At 36.0% G+C, this 16,939-nt stretch overlaps 1 long non-coding RNA gene across 1 annotated transcript in view; it reads left to right on the top strand.

The window, feature by feature from the left end:
• The window catches only part of LOC147825810 (uncharacterized), a 364,844-nt gene that overhangs the window by 335,811 nt on the left and 12,094 nt on the right, over window positions 1-16,939 (top strand). The window lies entirely within an intron of this gene.

Here is a 16,939-nt window from a genome sequence, read left to right as displayed (position 1 = left end):
ACAACTAAAATGTACAACAATAGAGGGCTGATTAAATACTATATTTAGATGATGATTTGTTTCACATAAATATATTTTGGAAGAATACTTAATTACATGAATAATGTTCACAAAATTTAAATAAAGAGGACAAAAATCATTAAATGAAACTGAATTCCCAGTTGACTAAGTTTTTGAAAGGTATGTGTAGGTGGTTGCATGCATAGAAAACGTTTTCAAGAATTAAATAATATTATTTTGCATAGTAAGATAATGAATTTTTCTTTATTATATTCTTCTCTACTTTCTACTTATTTCAAATCTTTATTATTTATTCTTGGATGTCCAAGAAAATCATCCAATAACAAGAAACATTAAAAATAAGAATGAATACCAATAAAGATTTTACAATAATCATTTCACTTGTAAAAAATGAACTTTTAAAGAAAATATAAGAATCATGCATTTTTATTGCTCATTTTCATAGCTGTAACACTCCAGCTATGCAAGTTTACAACCACTCATACTAGTAAAAACTGAGTAAGGATTTAAAAAACTTTCTAATTGAAGACAATTTCTCACATTTTTGACATAATGAAGTTATACTACATTTTTAAAAAGAATATTAGAAATAAATTCACCTTTAAAAGTAATAATCTTTAGCTCAGTGGTGCCACCATCTGCCTCACAAGCACAAGGTCTCGAGTTCAATCCCTGGTACCCCTCCCCCAAAGTAATAATCCACTTACTATGAATTTCACAATTTTATAAGAAGAAATCAATGAACAATGTTCCTCAGTTTTGATGCTTTAAGTGCAAAAGCATTATCCTCCCACCTTTTCTGTGTAGGCAAATTATTGGAATCTTGCAGCTGGAAGAGTGATATTCCCCTGTGATTTTTCAATGATACTTCTGAAAGACACATAGAAAGGTCTTCAATTCTAGTGAGTGAATCTTCCACTGAAATCTGCATCTTCTATTTCTAACAATGGACTCTATTCTCAGGGTTGAGTCTTTTCCATAGGCAGTAAGTTCATGTTTCTAATTTTCCTGTAAGGGGGGTGGGGAGCTAACATACCGTGATGCCTAGCGTGACATCCCTTCGACTTCAATTGAAAATAAAACATGTGAAATTGATTCCTATGGTTTCAGCTCTTAAGTTATTTTTGTTTTTTTGTTTTTAATCTCATTATCTGATGTGAACTTCTTCCAAGTGCTTGATCATTTAGGGAATGGATTTAAGGCACCTGAGGCTGAGAAATGTGCTAGTAGCTGATGTCTGACATGTTCCTAGGGAAAGACAGGATACATTTACTTGTTTGAAAAATACCTCTAATGTTTAAAGAAACTTTATCCTTCACAGTATACTCTCTTGGAACACTCCTGTCATAAAAGTAAAGAAAATAAATATAGATTTTCTATGTTGATTCTGGAATGAATGAATAATTGGAGATTTACAGGAGTGGTAGCCATTCAGATTTAAGATTAGCAAAGACATTTTCTCATTTTTCATTATAAAATAATTTCAAAAATAAATATAACTTACACAGAGCTTAATAATTTACAAAATTTTTCCACCTTTTCTAGCCATTTACGCTCTCAATGAACTAGTGAAGTTGGCTAAGTTTGTATCATTAACATCATTCTCATTTTAAGGAAGAGGAGAGAGAGGTTCAGAGACAAACAGTTTTCTTAGTGTCACCAAGTGTCAGAGAATTGCAGGTACAGGAGAAAGGACTCAGATCTACTGCTGTATAATATTATTTACCTATTAGACACCCAAACATCCAAGTGGAGTTGCACAAAATAGCAAATATCTAATGTGGCTACTTTATTGCTTGTTTTGTAACTCAGTACTTCTCATAAAAGAAGAAACTCCCTAATACCATATTCCTAGATCACAAATCACAAATCAGTAATTTTAAGAAAAGTTTAGTACAGCCAAGAATTTACACTGATATTAGTTTGCATTTTTGTAGCTCATTGCTCAAACCATGCCATCCCTTTGCATTTAGAAAGCCTGTGTAGAATATTTATGTAAGTGTTTAACATCAGGGAATCAAGAGAATAACCTAGTCCCTGTATAACTGCAAGATTAAATTCTACAGAACTGTGAATGGTGGTAGATGCTGACATTTAATTGACAATTGCTAAGTAATATCCTAAGCAGAAGAATAATTACATAAGAATATTTCAAGGCGATATGAAAAACTAAGGCTGATGGGGAATATATTATGTCTGTTAGTCAGCTTTTTGTCAATGTGACAAAATACCTGAGAAAAATCAATGTAAAAAGAGGAAAGATTGATTTTGGCTGATGGTTTCAGAAGTTTCAGTCAATGAGTGGCTGGCTGTATTGCTTTGGGTCTGACGTGAGGCAGAATATCCTGGCAGCAGGACAGGTTTTTGCCACCTCCCAGTGGTCCATTCTGCTATGAATCCAACCAGTGGATCAATCTACTGCTGAAGTTAGAGTCTTCATGGTCCAATCACCTCTGAACACTGCTTTGTTGGGGACCAATCTTCAACACGCAGATCTTGGGTGCAAAAGCAACCAATTTATTGTCAAATTTAGATTGAATTGACTTAGTTGGAAGACAGATAAAGAGAGAAAATTAAATAAGTGAGGGCTTCACTACTAGAGAAGAGAAAGGGAATTAGAGAAGAAGGGAAGGAAGGTAGTAAGGAGGGAAAATGATCAAAGTATGTTATATGCAGGCATGAATATGCCAAGACAAATCTCACTATTCTCTATAAGTAATACGCACTAATAAGAAGAAAGAAATTTTCTTATGTTCTTGTGAGAGGAAAGATCAAAATGAGCATATTAAAATGTTTTTTATGTATTTGTAGTTGTAATTATATCTCACCTGATTTAAGGAAAAGAAAAATGAAGTTTCCAGAAAATCAGGGCAAAACAGGGAAAAAATGTTACTCTGAAGAATCAAGGGCAAGTCTGAGAAAATAATTAATATAGGATTCAAAGACTATTTCATAAAATCTTTGTCATTGGAAAGCAAAAAAGCCTTATACCTAGGAGACAGAGAACAAAAGCCATAAAGAAATCATAAGCTAAACACAAAGGACAACAGAGCAAGACACAAAGGAATATAGATACTCTTACAAGGACTTGGAGGAACAAAACTGCAATAAGAACTTCTAAAATATTCTTCTCTAAAGAATCAGATTGTTTGGATCTATCCTCCTAGAGAACAATTAGAAAAGTTAGACAAAATATCAACAATATGTGTTCGAAGGCATTGGAGATCTACTAACATAGAATAGATTTGTAGGAAACAAGGTCTGGGAAAGAAGTAAACTTTGGTATTGGCACTGCTTTTCTCTTCAAGAAAGTTGCTGATTCTGAAAGTATCAGACCGAGGCTGAGAAAATGATCAGAGTATACAGTCACCTAGCAGGACTGGTGATGTGAATGATGGAGTTCAGAGTACCCTGGAGGGGAGAGATCTTGGTTCACACACTTAGCTTCTGGTAGGGGGAAGAATACGAATCTAGGAATAAAGATAACTCAAAGGAGAACAGCTCTCTACAACAAAGGAAAACAAAATTTCTTTTTTTTTCTATAAAAGGCCAGATGATAAATGTTTAAGACTTTGCAGGCCACACAATCTCTGTTGCAACTACTCCATTCTGCTGTTAGAGTCAGAAAGCAGTCACAAACAATAAACAAACAAATGAGCATGCGCGTGTATTCTAATAATATCATCTCTGAAAAAATAGGCCTAGAAATCTATTTCATTAGATCTTGAAATTATTAGGTAGATACTGTCCATTATGCCAGGGCCAGACAAAGGGCTAGAGTAATAGGCACCTGTTCCCTGAATAGTGGTGGAAGGTGAGGTTAAGGAGAAATTTAGGGGGTTTTGGTACAGTTTAAGATTATGACTTGTGTGGCAGGCAGAATAATAACCTACTACAAAAATTTCAAATTCTTATTCTCTGTGGGAACCTATGAGTAACAAAGAGACATTAAGGTTGCTAATTAGCTGATCTGAAGATAAGAAGATCTTGAATTATGTAGGTGGGTCTAGTGGGATCATTTGAGTCTTTGAAAGCAAAGAGAGAAAAGTCAGTGAGAGTCAGGGTAGGAGATGTGACTATGCAAGCAGAGATCAGCACCATTTGAGGTGAGACAAACTTTATTTGCTAGTACTAGCTTGAAGGTGGAATAGAGAGCCATGAGATGAGAAATGCAAAGCAGCTTCTAGAGCTGGAAAATATGAGAATGGATTATCTTCCAGAGCCTCCAGAAGGGAATACAGTCTTGACTTTTATTCAGTGAGATCCATTTTGAACTTTGATTTTTAAATTTGCAGGACAGAATACATTTGTTTTAAGCCACTACTTTGTGGCCATTTTTTATAGCAGCAATAGAGCACTGATACACTTCTTATACCTGGGGAGACAATGCAAGTGGCATGAAAGGAGTCCTATGTTCTGGGAGAAAGAGGGTGTATAGTTGGAGAATTAGGCTGGGACAAACACTACTCACTTGCTTTGTGGCTGAATTATGCAAGCAAGGTATCAGTTTTCTAAGTTCCATATTCTCAGAATTAGGATTAGGAACAATTAATCTGCTACTCATAATGCTTCATGATTTAATGTTTCTTTAAAATGTGCAACTCCATAATCAACTCAGTTATTTATTTACACCAGCTTCAGTCATTTCTATCCTGCTGTTCCTGTGATGCTATTGTAGCTTATAAAATACACATATTAATATTTCTTTTTATGTAAAAAGAAGTCTACCTACATGACCTGAAGCTGATTAAGTCTCATTACATGTATACTTATCAAACAACAATAGTGGCGGGATTTTCTTGCAGGCACAAAATTGTGATGTGAAGGGCAAAAGAGAGAAACATGAAACCTGCCTTATAAAAGTCCTTCAATTTCAAAAAAGTAGATTGTTCAAAATGAGACCATGCTGTAGAGTTTTCAACTAAAGCATGCACATAACAGACAGTATGATTCAAAGTGAGCAAGTTTAAAGAAGTAGATAAATTGTACTTACTGATTCTAAATGAGGATATGCTTATTGGAGACTGGAGAGGATTTTGCACAGATTTCTTTGCGTAGATCTCTGATTCCTAACCCATGCAGGAGATTGAGGGGCATGATAATCATGCACTTCTGTAATTTCTGGTCTAGTGAGGTTGGTAGATTCTTTCCTGAATTTAGGGGACACTGTGGGCTGATCCAAAATCCAAGCCAGAGAATACCAGAGAGATGTTATCTGAAGCTGGTAGTAGAAGCAGAGTAAAGGCTAAATGTGTAAAGCAATGTATTTCCTCCAACAGTTGGCCAAAGATATGGAAATCTTGGGGAACTAGTATGGAATCAAAGTCCATTGTAAGAATGTTGGCCTAGTGTTGTTTAAAACGATATTCTACCCCAAAGCGCATCTACCTGTCAAAATACAGGAAGCATCTCAGCAAATGGCAGCTAAGGGTGAACTACTGAGTGCAGAAACTGAAGGATATTTGCATTAGTCAGCTGAAGGAAAGTACCTGCCAGGTCAAGCAGGTGTCTGATCAGGAAGTTCCAATGTATCCTACAAGCATTCTAAGACCCAAGGTTGTTTTAAAATATCTTTGTAATCCAAGAGGCAGTTTGTATGCACTCTCAAGAGAGAACATTTCTACTCACTTATCCCTGTTTCCACCTGATCTGTTTCCTCTCCCTGCTGTGAACTTGGGGTGTCAGAAAAAGGAGTAGCAGCTGCCCCTTAAATCTGATGGGAGCTTCCAAAAGGACCCTTACAGAAACAAATATGGTTCCTTGACTGAATTATCTAAAGGTGAATTGTCTAAAGGGTAGAGACTAAGACTATAGGTTGAAGCTGGAGAGGAGAGGAGAGGAAAGGAGGGGGCAAGGGAGGGGAAGGAGGAGAAAGAAGTAGGGAAAGAGAGGAGGGAGACAGAGAGAGACAGAGAGAGAGAGAGAGAGAGAGAGAGAGAGAGAATATGAATGTGAGAGGTGAACTCAGATTGGCATTATATATTTGAGGGTCATGGGACATGACTGAACGTATGGGCCTGCAAGATTTCCCAGGGAACTGCTCACTCTCCCCTCAAAAGGAAGAATACAAAGAGTGAATCTGTGGGAAACATCACCAATTAAGTAGTGGGAAGTAGTGTAATAGCTTATTTTAAATACTAAGAACAGCTTCTCATCAAGCCTTCCTTTTTGTCAAAGGCTTCCATTTATGAGGCCTCTACTGGACATCAGGGTTTCAATCTGTGGTCATACAAGAGGTCATCAGTAAAAGGCCACCTAGCAGTTAGATTCACAGGCTTGATGTTACTAGTTTGTAGAAATGAAGAATGGAGCCATTTAGCCAGAGATTAAAAAGGAAATACAAGTACTATAGAATGAACTTAGAGTTATTTATTAGTTCTTTGAAACACACCCTTGTTTGCTCTTTGTGAATAGTAATGCTGCTAGTGGTGTCTTCTAGAATGCAAGTAAATGATAAGAACTTCAGCAGCAATAACTACAATTTACTGATCTACACTTTTTCAAGACCTGACAAGGCCTTTTTTGCACAATATTATTAATCTTCTCTGGAACAAAGAAGGGAACATATATGGACTAAGGACGTGAATTAGGTCACAGTGGAGAATTCCTATTTCCCATGCATAGCATCAGTGAATGGTTTGTTCCAGCCTATTAATTATTTAAATAGTTATTATCTATGTTTGTCCTTCTTGCTTGAAATGAAAATTGCTGATGTAAGCTTATCTGCATCTTGTAGCAGTACAGACAATGTGTACAAAACCTTTTTTATAGCAGAGAAGAAGAGGATGAATCTTAGGAAGATCCAGGGAGAATGCCAGTCATTTTAACATGAATTATCTCATTTAATTATGAACAAATTTGTAAGATAGATATCTTAGCTTCACTTTATAAATGAAAAGAACAAGGTCACTAAGTTAATAAGTGGTAGGATTCTAGTTGTAATTCTACAGCCTTATTCCGGAGCCTAGAGTGTAAAATATAGGCCCTATATTCCTCCTATGATACCTTTCATAAAGTGAATATCTCCTATCTTCATTTCATTTCTCCATATGCTCATGAAGTAGGTAAGAATTAAATATTACAATGCCTATTTTATAGACTGAATATATGTAGAACTGAGCACAAGAACCAGTTTAGGTAATCCACTGAGCCACTCAATTTTAACACAGAAAAGTAGGTGTAGTCTGGCATGTATACTATTTTTCAACTATAATTACCTTGTTGTGGTAGGCTGAACAAATATCTTCTCCTAGTATCTTGCCTTTTAATTTCTAGAACCTGTGACTATTACCTCACTAGGCAGAAATTTGAACATTAACTTATGTGGCAAAAACATAGCATGAAGTTAGGAATGTTGAGAGGTAAAGTTCATCCTGTATCACCTGGGCACGTTCTCTTGTGTTCTTATAAAAGAGAGGCACAGGGGGGTTTGAAACAGACTGTAAAAAAGAAGACATACATGAGCACCTAGCGGCAATTTCAGGATGAGACAATAGAGAGAATAGAGATCAATTAATAAAAAAGAGCATTTATTTATTTATTTATTTATTTTTAATTTTTTTTTTTAAACAAGATCTTGCTATGTAGTTCAGTCTTGCTTCTAACTCGTGGTGATCCTCCTGCCCGAGTCTCTCCTGAGTGCTGGGATTACAGGTGTGCACCACCACAGCCGGCTAGAGAGAGAGAGCATTTTATATAGCTGAACAAAAATCATAAACTTTTAAATAAAAAGGTATCCCCTGAAACATAAGTAGGATAAAGAAAGTATCATACTAAGTTTTAGAACAAAGATAATTAAATGAAAATCTTAGAAATTTCCAGAGGGAGAAATATATTTCATATAAATAAAAAAACATGGATATATATACCAGACTCGTCTTGATTCAGGGAGAATATAAAAAATGACTTAAATATCATTAGGGAAAATGATTTTGAACCAACCTTCCCATTTTATCTAACTGCATCTTAGTGGAAGCGCTGAATTCTCACACATACACTCAAAAACATAACCACTCAGAATCTCCTTGAAAGAGTAACTGAGGATATGGCAGTAACATAAACATAACCCACACAGGACACATGAGAAAAGAAATAAAAATGTACAATAAAAAGAAACAAAATAAAACACATAAACTTATATAGTGGTGACTATGTAATTGCTGATACATAATAAAAAAGAATAATATACAGTCAATAAAAGAAGTGATAGGGTATAAAGAAAGGAAAGTTAAAAATATGATGATGTCATTCTTTGAATTAAGGTGACATACTATTAAATAACCCTAGATGTTCACAGAAAGAAAAAAATTGAAATAACATAAAACTATAAGGTAGAATAACTATTAAAACATAAAGGAAAAGAAAAATAAACCAAACTTTTGGCTTGTCAATTCCAGGAAAAAAAAATTTAAATACTCCAAGAAAATACAGCAGAACAACACACACACACACACACACACACACACACACACAGAGACACTAAATATAGATTTCAATGTGTTTTCACCACTATTAATGTGAATGGACTACATTTCCATATGGAAATACAGAAATGTATGAAGTAATAGAATGGTTTAATTTCAGATTGTTTAGAAAAGATGCACCAAAAAATAGTAACAAAAAGTTATTCAGTAACCAATAATCCTGATGCTCTACAGGCTGTTTCATAACAGGGACATAGATGAAAAATTTTTATTTTTTACTCCAGGCTATGAAACTTGCATAATCCAGACACAAAAAACAGATAATAGGAAAAAAAGAGAAGTACAAATCAATTTTATTTTTGAAATAGATGTAAAAGCCTTCCTCAAATATTAATAAATAAAATCTAATAATGTTTTAGAAAAGAATAAAACTCTTTATCAAATGATTTAGTCTGAGAAATGCTAACATTGTCAAGGTTTATAAAATTTCTATTAAAGCAAGTAACCACACTAGCAGATTAAAAAAGGAGAAAACATATACCCACCCAAAAGATTCTAGAGAAATATTTAATATACTTAAATGTTCACTCTTGATATAACTTGTAGTAAACTAGACAGAAAAAAAATTTATAACAGTAAGAATCCCTATAAGAAAACCAACAAAACAAAACAAATCATAGAATACCATAAAGACTTAGAAGCATCCACAATAAAAAATAAAATCTTTCAAGTATGTAAAACTAAACCTAAAAAGATATATGCATTACCTATATCAAGAAACTACATAAACCTTTCCTGAAGGACATAAAAAAAAGACTTGCATAAAAGGAAAGGTACCATTTCATTGAATGGAGAGAGTCAGTATTTTAGGGATGACATTTCTCCCACATTAATAAGGTTCATGCAATACATACAGAATTATCAAATGAAATTTATGATAATTAAAAAACTAATACATAATAAAAATGCACAAAGGTGATGAGAATTTTGAAAGCAGAAGGAAAAAAATTGGCAGATTTGATCACATACATTTAAAAATGTTGAATTATAAAATTAACAAAAACCTAAGGCAGCAGTTAGCATCATATTTTAAAATACTATTTCAAATATTAAATAGCTCTTACAAATAAAGTGAAAAGATGAGATAAATAGTAAATGGAGCAAAGGCCATAAATAGACAAATTATTAAAATAATCATTAATAACACGAAAAGATGATAATAACATTGATGGAAATTAGGAGTTTGTGGTATTACTACTAATCAAGCATTCACATCTGTTTCCTAGAACTATAAATGGGGAAAGTATTTCGGGGAGAAAGTTGTGAGTAACTATCAAGAATCTAAAATGCACACATCCTCTGCCTAGCAATATTTTCCCAGGTGCACAGAGAGGCATGCACAAAGATGTCTATTACACCACTGGGTGAAATAGCAAAAATCTGCAATCTTAGATGCTCATCAGTGTGGCAAGGGATAAATAAATGGTGGCATATTTATATTCAAAATTGAAGAAAGTCATGAAGTCACATTTTCAAGAGGCCCCTTGAACTCTAAGTAGATAAATGAAGTTAAAATTTCACTCTTCATAAGAATCTTAAAAGCAGTTTGTAAAAGAAGACTGGGATAACAGACTGAGAGGTGATTTATCAATAGAAACAATATGTTGCTAAGCTATGATATTTGGTAGGTTAGGTGTATTAAAGGCATTTTTGATTTTTGATATTTTCAAGTTGTCATGGGTTTATCAGAATGTAACTCCTTTGTTGCATCTATATGCAATTTTATCTATTAATTTAAAAGTAATAAAGTATATAAGAACTATATGTGTACATACACATGATATAAAGACTAAAAATCAAAGTATTAAACATCTGTTTTATGAAAGTAGGAAAAAAAATCCAGTAAATTAAACACCTAGAAAGTAGAAAACAGGACGTAATAAGAAAAGAGGGAAAGGGGAATTAGAGGAAGAAGGAGGGAGGTGGGAGAGAAAGGGATTAAAAAAAGAAATAAGCTGTGTTATGTACATGTACAAGCTTCCCAAGATGATTGTAAAATGCATGTGCTGCAAGCATGTACTAACAAAAACATTAAAAATAACAGATCATTGTCATATTATTTTTATAAAGGAAAATACAAATAACCAATGTCAGGAATAATAAACAAGGATCTCACCATATATTCTACAGATATTAAAATTTAATTAAATTGCATTATGGACAATTTTATCCCAATAAGCTTGAAATATCAATAAGCAATAAGGATACTAGGAAAATTCAATTTACCACAACTGACACAATAATAAGTAGAAAATATGCATTGTCCTCTTATGGCTTTCTTTAGGGTAGATGTTTGTGTTAGATATGAATTATCAGAAACTGTCCCTTTTGTCTATGAAGATGGCTCCTCCATAGAGCAGTCAGTTTGTACAGACTCAAGTGCAGTCCTGTATGGTGAGTAAATGAAGATTCTCCTTTATGATTCCACTCTGACTACATTTAAGAAATTTGCTGTCATACTGTTATACCTGTGGACTAAGCAGGCATTAAATTCACCCTTTGCTCTCTGGTACATAAATGCTGTTGCTTGTTGACTAGGTTCAGGCTAGGTTACACAAGCCTTGGTGGAACAAGAGAGAGGGGCCATTTATCCAAATACTCAGATATGTGTCTTATTCTTCCTACTTTCCATGTATCAAAACTAAGGTAATGAGATGACTTTTCAAACACTATTACAGGAGATTACAGAGATGGACAGTAAGTAATTTCTGATATCCTATTCTAGCATTATTATAAAATGTACTTATCTACATTTTTCATTCTTTTATAATAATTTCTTTTATTAAATTAATCACAATCTAATGTTGCTGAAACTGAACAGGAAGTTTACACATCCCATGAAGTATGCTGTGGATTACCAAAGTTTACTGAGAAATAGTTAAATGTATAGAAAATGATTATAGGGGATATGTAACTCATTGAGTTATGGAAGGCATGAGTTATTCTTCCTACGCATAGTAAGTGGAAGCTATCATGTTTGGCTCTCTTTTTTTCTGGCACCAGGGATTGAACTCAGGGCCTTGCACTTGCAATGCAGGCATGGTGCCACTGAGCTAAATCCCCGGCCCTATGTTTGGACCTTTGATTCGCTAATCATATGATACTTGTAGTAGTAGAAATAATACTAATAGAACTACAATATGAAAAATAATAAAAATAATATAATGAAATAATATAAAATAAAAATAAAAAGACAATGCTTTGTATCCATGAGAAATTGGTACTCTTCTTGTCTTTTCTGGGGTATGATATTTCTGTGTTTCGCTTTTTGTTCAGGTGAACAAAAACAAGGAGAAAAATTCATGACAAAGTTTAAGAAATTTTATTAATCCTTGTAGTTAAAATTTGTCTTTCTGTTGTCTTCTATGATATTAATATTCTCTTTGTATTTGATTAACTTTTTAAAAATTTATAACTGTCCTTTGTTGGATTGTGCTTTCAGTGTGAATGTATCCTGTATAAACATGTAACATAAAAACTGGAGTATCTTGAGAGAGGATTTGCCGAAAAATTCAACTAATTCTTTTTATTAATTCAGATCCTTATTGTACTTCATTGACAAAATTCAATTCATTGGTTTGGAGGTTTACACTTATTGCCTAAAAGAAGACCACCATATAAATGTTAAGTTGCAGCTTGTAGTCTCCTCTATTTAAAGTATAAATTTTAGTAGTTACCAAAACATAGAATCAGTTATTTCTTCTTCATATAATACCTATGCCTTCTTAGCAACAATCTCTGTAGTTCTTCACATAACCATTCAAGTCTTCAAGGAGAGACCATAAGAAATGAGCCTATAATCAAATATTGCCTGTTGGGCTGATTAGTTCACTTTGATGAATACACATAACTGGTGGCCAGAAAGGAATTAATTGCCTGTTAATTTAATTTTTGGGGGGAGGGGATTTACAGGCATTTATGTATGTGGCCCATTTTGTGATAGCTTATCTGCTTACCAGACATGCAAGTAGACCAACCTTTAAGACTGACAGGGAGTATGTGTAAATGCACATGGAAATCGACAGGTGGACAGGCTGACAAATTCAAAACCATAGCCACACAGCATCCATCTATTCAACCGGAGCTACATTTACAGATCAGCTCCCACATACACATCACGCTTCTTTGGAAAATGTCATTAAGCATTTGTTTCTCCATTCTTACAAAGATCTTGCTTAGGCAGTGGTGAAGTGAAATATGTCAGCTGCAATGAAAATGGTGATAGCCTCATTTTTCTTCTGAATTTCCCATTGTGGAAAGGGCTTTATTATTGGGAAAGAGCTCTGGATGAGGAGTTTTCTTCCTGCCCAAGATGACATTATTGACTGTCCACTCCCATCCCAATGGAGAATGATAATGAAGGAAGCTAGGAGAGGCAGAAGCAGAACTGCACTCTGCAAATTGGTCCTCAGATTATTCCTCTCAGCCTTTCCTCAGTAGTAATATGCAAAACCACGGAAACCCAATGTTTGTGAGGATCCACACCCTTTTAGGAGCTGTGAAACTTGTGTAAAAGTAAAAGCCTTTGTCTGCATGGGGAATAACTTTTTGATGCTGCTAATATAATAATAATAATAATAACAATAATAATGATAGATTATACTAGTTACCAAACATGCCACCTCATTGAATCCTCCAAACTACCTTACAAAGAGCACATTATTTTCATCACGACGTTACAGAGAAAGAAACCAAGCTAGGTGATTTGCAGCTATAAAGGATTCTGTTTCTTAGCATACTGCTATTTCCACTCATCTACAGTACTCCATTATGGAATTCACTGCATATGTTTCTGCTTATTTGATGCCAATCATGAGGTCTCATCTGAGGGGTGTGTGTGTGTCTGTGGACTGCTTCTATGCTCTGTGCGCTTTGCAGGAAGACCTTTATCACCTCATTCACCTGACTACCCCTGCTTTTCAAGAAATTGTGCCCTACCACGTCACTGCTCTTTTCTTCAGAGTCCTAATGCACCTCGTGGTTTCATGATGAGTACTGCATAATCCAGTCACCCACAGGCTTAGGATGTCAACTTATGTGGTTTATAGTCCCTGTCAAAGCAAGAAATCGGAGATGCACACTGGCAGGCCATAGGTTGATTCTTGCTCACAGGTCTGTTTTCTTGGCCAACACAGGGATTCTTTGTTTGCCTTTATAAATGGATTTTATTTAATTTTTTAAAGTAAAGGTTTCCTCTAAAGCTTGATTTGTAGTTTCTCTTGAAAAACAAGAGAGATAATACGGTGTCACTTTCTTGTAAGATGACAGTGTCCTCCCATTGGAGGACATAAACTCTCTGGTTTACCCTGGACCTTTCCTGTGCATCGGCCTCTCTACACAGTATTCCTGATATTCCCATTGCCCACCCGACAGGCTCTTTGAGTTTGCTGATTCCTGCTTTACTTGAATCATGACTACATAGTAATCATCGGAAGCACTGCTAGGGAGACATCTGTTAAGAGCCAATTAGCCAAGACTGCCCTTTTCTGTTCACAGTGGGTGGTGCAGCTGTGTCTGTGTGTGTGTCTTTTTATTGTTGTTGTTGCTGTTGTTACTTCCATTACCCACAACCAGCAGAACCCTATGCTATCACACAGTCAAGAGAGAATGCAGCTAACTACTCCCTGCAGTTTTTTTTACAACCACACTTCCTCAGGGTGCACTCACCAGGACTTTGTGGGACTGTGGGAATTTCTAAAAATACTCAAGAAATGTGATTCCTCCTTTGGAATCTTGAGAGCATCTTTTTCACCAAAATGGAGACTCCAGTCCTGCATATTTTTTCCACCTAGCTGCAAACCATCTGATGAATGTCAATTCTTTGCCCATATTGATGTGAAGTGGAGGGAATGAGGATCTATCAATTTATCCTGGCAGGAATTCAGTGCTGTGTTTAGTGATAGCTCCCTTGTATTTCAGTTAAACCTACTTTTGAGCACTGTCTATGCTGTGCTGAGTGGCTGCTGATCACACTTTTGTAAAGGACTTTGATATATCTTATCTTATTTAATTCATTATTAATCCAATGAAGTGGGTTTTTACTCTATTTATTTTACAGATGATAAACGACGAGGCTGAGATAGTTCTTACTTGATGCCAGTGTGGAAAATAAAAAGCATATCCAAGGTTTTAATTCAATATTTGGGGCTCTATTTCAGTGCAGTGCCTAAGAATTTATAATGTTATCTTAGGCCATATCAGTTTAGAGGAAATGGTGTTACTGACATAAAAAAGATTCCCTTGCTTCTTCTAGTTTTTTAGAGGGTATCAGATGGGAACAAAAGTATTGATGAAAACAGCTTCTCTTTTACTACATAGCAACAACAATTTCCTAGTTTTCAATTCTTGCTGCTGGCAAGGAAAAGCCATTAATTTGGACGAGAGACTCTCGCTATCACCACTGGTGCTGATGTCCACCATCATTAGCACAGATGCCAATCTTTGTGACAAAATACTGAGCCAACATTGCACATGTCATGGAAGTCCCTAGTGCCTTCAATATGGTTGACATTCATGACCTTACGCATGAGTGCATAGTAGCTGCTGCCTGTCCCCACCAGAGCCATGGACAGTGTGAGAGCACTGGCACCACTGATGTGCCAAAGCAGGGCCTTTCTCCTAGAGTGCTGGATGCAACTGTGATATGCTGCTCTTTGGGGTGTGGGTTCAGAGATAAAGTGATTTAGTTCAGTTAAAGTGGCAGTAGGATGCTCCAGAGCTAAGATATCTTTTCTATTAAACCTACTAATAGGAACAGTGATGGTAGCCCACCTGCTTCTCCAGGTCAAGACTAGAACAATTCCTGTTTCCTCTTCTTTGGCCTCTCCTCTCCTCTCCTCTCCTTTCCTCTCCGCTTTTCCCTTTTCCTCTCCTCTCCTCTCGTCCCTTCTCCCCTCCTCTCTGCTCCTGTCTTCTCCTTTTTCTCTTCTCTTGTGCTAGGGATAGAACTCATAAGTTCCTGCATGCTAAACACACCCTCTACCACTTTGCTACATCCCTTCTTCCACATTCACTTTAAAGCAGGCACTCCTATTGATGAGCAGAAGATAATGGTAGGGTTTTTTTCTTGAAGTGAGATACCCCCAAGAGTTAGTCATTTATTGTCACATTTTATACCCTACTTCTAGTAGGGAAGCATAGCTACTCATAATGTCATTAATTTCTTCATTCAACAAATGTATGGTACGTATCTAGTATGTATCAGGTAAAAGACATAACTTCTATCTTCAATGTATTCATAGTTTATAAATGGAGTCACATATTACTTTAGTTTTCCTTTGCTACTGTAACAAAATACTTGAGAGCAGGTAAGTTATAAAGGGCAGAAAATTACTTTCTCACAGTTTTGGAGATGGAAGTCCAAAGTCAAGACACAGGATCTGGTGAGGGCTTCTTACTTCATCCTCATATAGTGGAAGAGGGAAAGGCAATGAATTTGTCCCTAATCTCATGCATGAGGATTCTGCCCTAATGACTTAATCTTTTTTAAAGGACTTGCTTCTTAATACTATCACATTAGCAATTTTGTTGGAAAGACAAAGCATAGATATAAATGCCCACATATAAATGTGTGATTGGATATAGTATGGGAATTGCTAGGCTGAGGCACACTCAGAGTCCCGTGGAGTGCAGAGGAGAGATACATTAAGAGATTCAGAGAAAAGTTTGTGAATGAGGCAATATCTGAGCTAGCACTTGAAGGACAAATTAAGATTTCTGCAGAGGCTGTGGGAAAGTGAGAATAGCATGTAAAAAGTACTGGTGATAAAAAGTTTGGCACATTTGGAATAGTTGAAAAGAGGCAAGATGGTAGTGGGTTATGAATGACAAGGTCCGAGGCTGATACATACTATTGACAAAAATCATGAAGAACCTTGTGTGTCAAGCTGGGAAAAGCCATTGAAGAGTTCAGCCAGTGAGTTCCATAGTAAGGTTATATTTTATATCACTACTGGATGCAGGACAAAGGATGGACTTAATGAGGAAGATGAACCAAGAACAAGTCTTTCTCTTGAAAGTTGATGCTCATGAGCTGAACAGCGCTGAGAGCTGTGGGGAAGGCAGGAAGACCCAGTAAGCCACCTCATCACCTGGCAATCAGAAGGTGACAGCTGTTCCAGCAACTTCCCTGTGGTGCGGGAGCCTCTGCTATGGGACGGTGCTCCAGCCTGCCTTGCTGGCCAGGGACACCTCATCGTCCATATAAAGCTGTGACTGGCACATGTACCCACCAGGCCTCAAGGAGTAAGGAGTTGTAACATCACTGTAATGTTCAGGATCCTAGAGAAGCTGACAGTGAAGAGGACTCAGATTAGCTTTGCTGGATAATGACGGCATCGGTGGTTACAGTCAGGCTGGGCCTGAGGCCAAATGAGTTGGCAGGATTTGCCTGGCCTCTGCCTTGCCCCCTCAGCTCCATCTGTCTAACGGTGGGT

The sequence above is a fragment of the Heterocephalus glaber genome, unplaced genomic scaffold, assembly GCF_053883595.1.
Source record: "Heterocephalus glaber isolate CG9 unplaced genomic scaffold, H.glaber_assembly_v1.0 deba00001481, whole genome shotgun sequence".
NCBI classification, from domain to species: Eukaryota; Metazoa; Chordata; class Mammalia; order Rodentia; family Bathyergidae; genus Heterocephalus; species Heterocephalus glaber.
The sequence above is the reverse complement of the archived record's forward strand: the minus strand, read 5'-3'. Positions and strand labels throughout refer to the sequence as shown.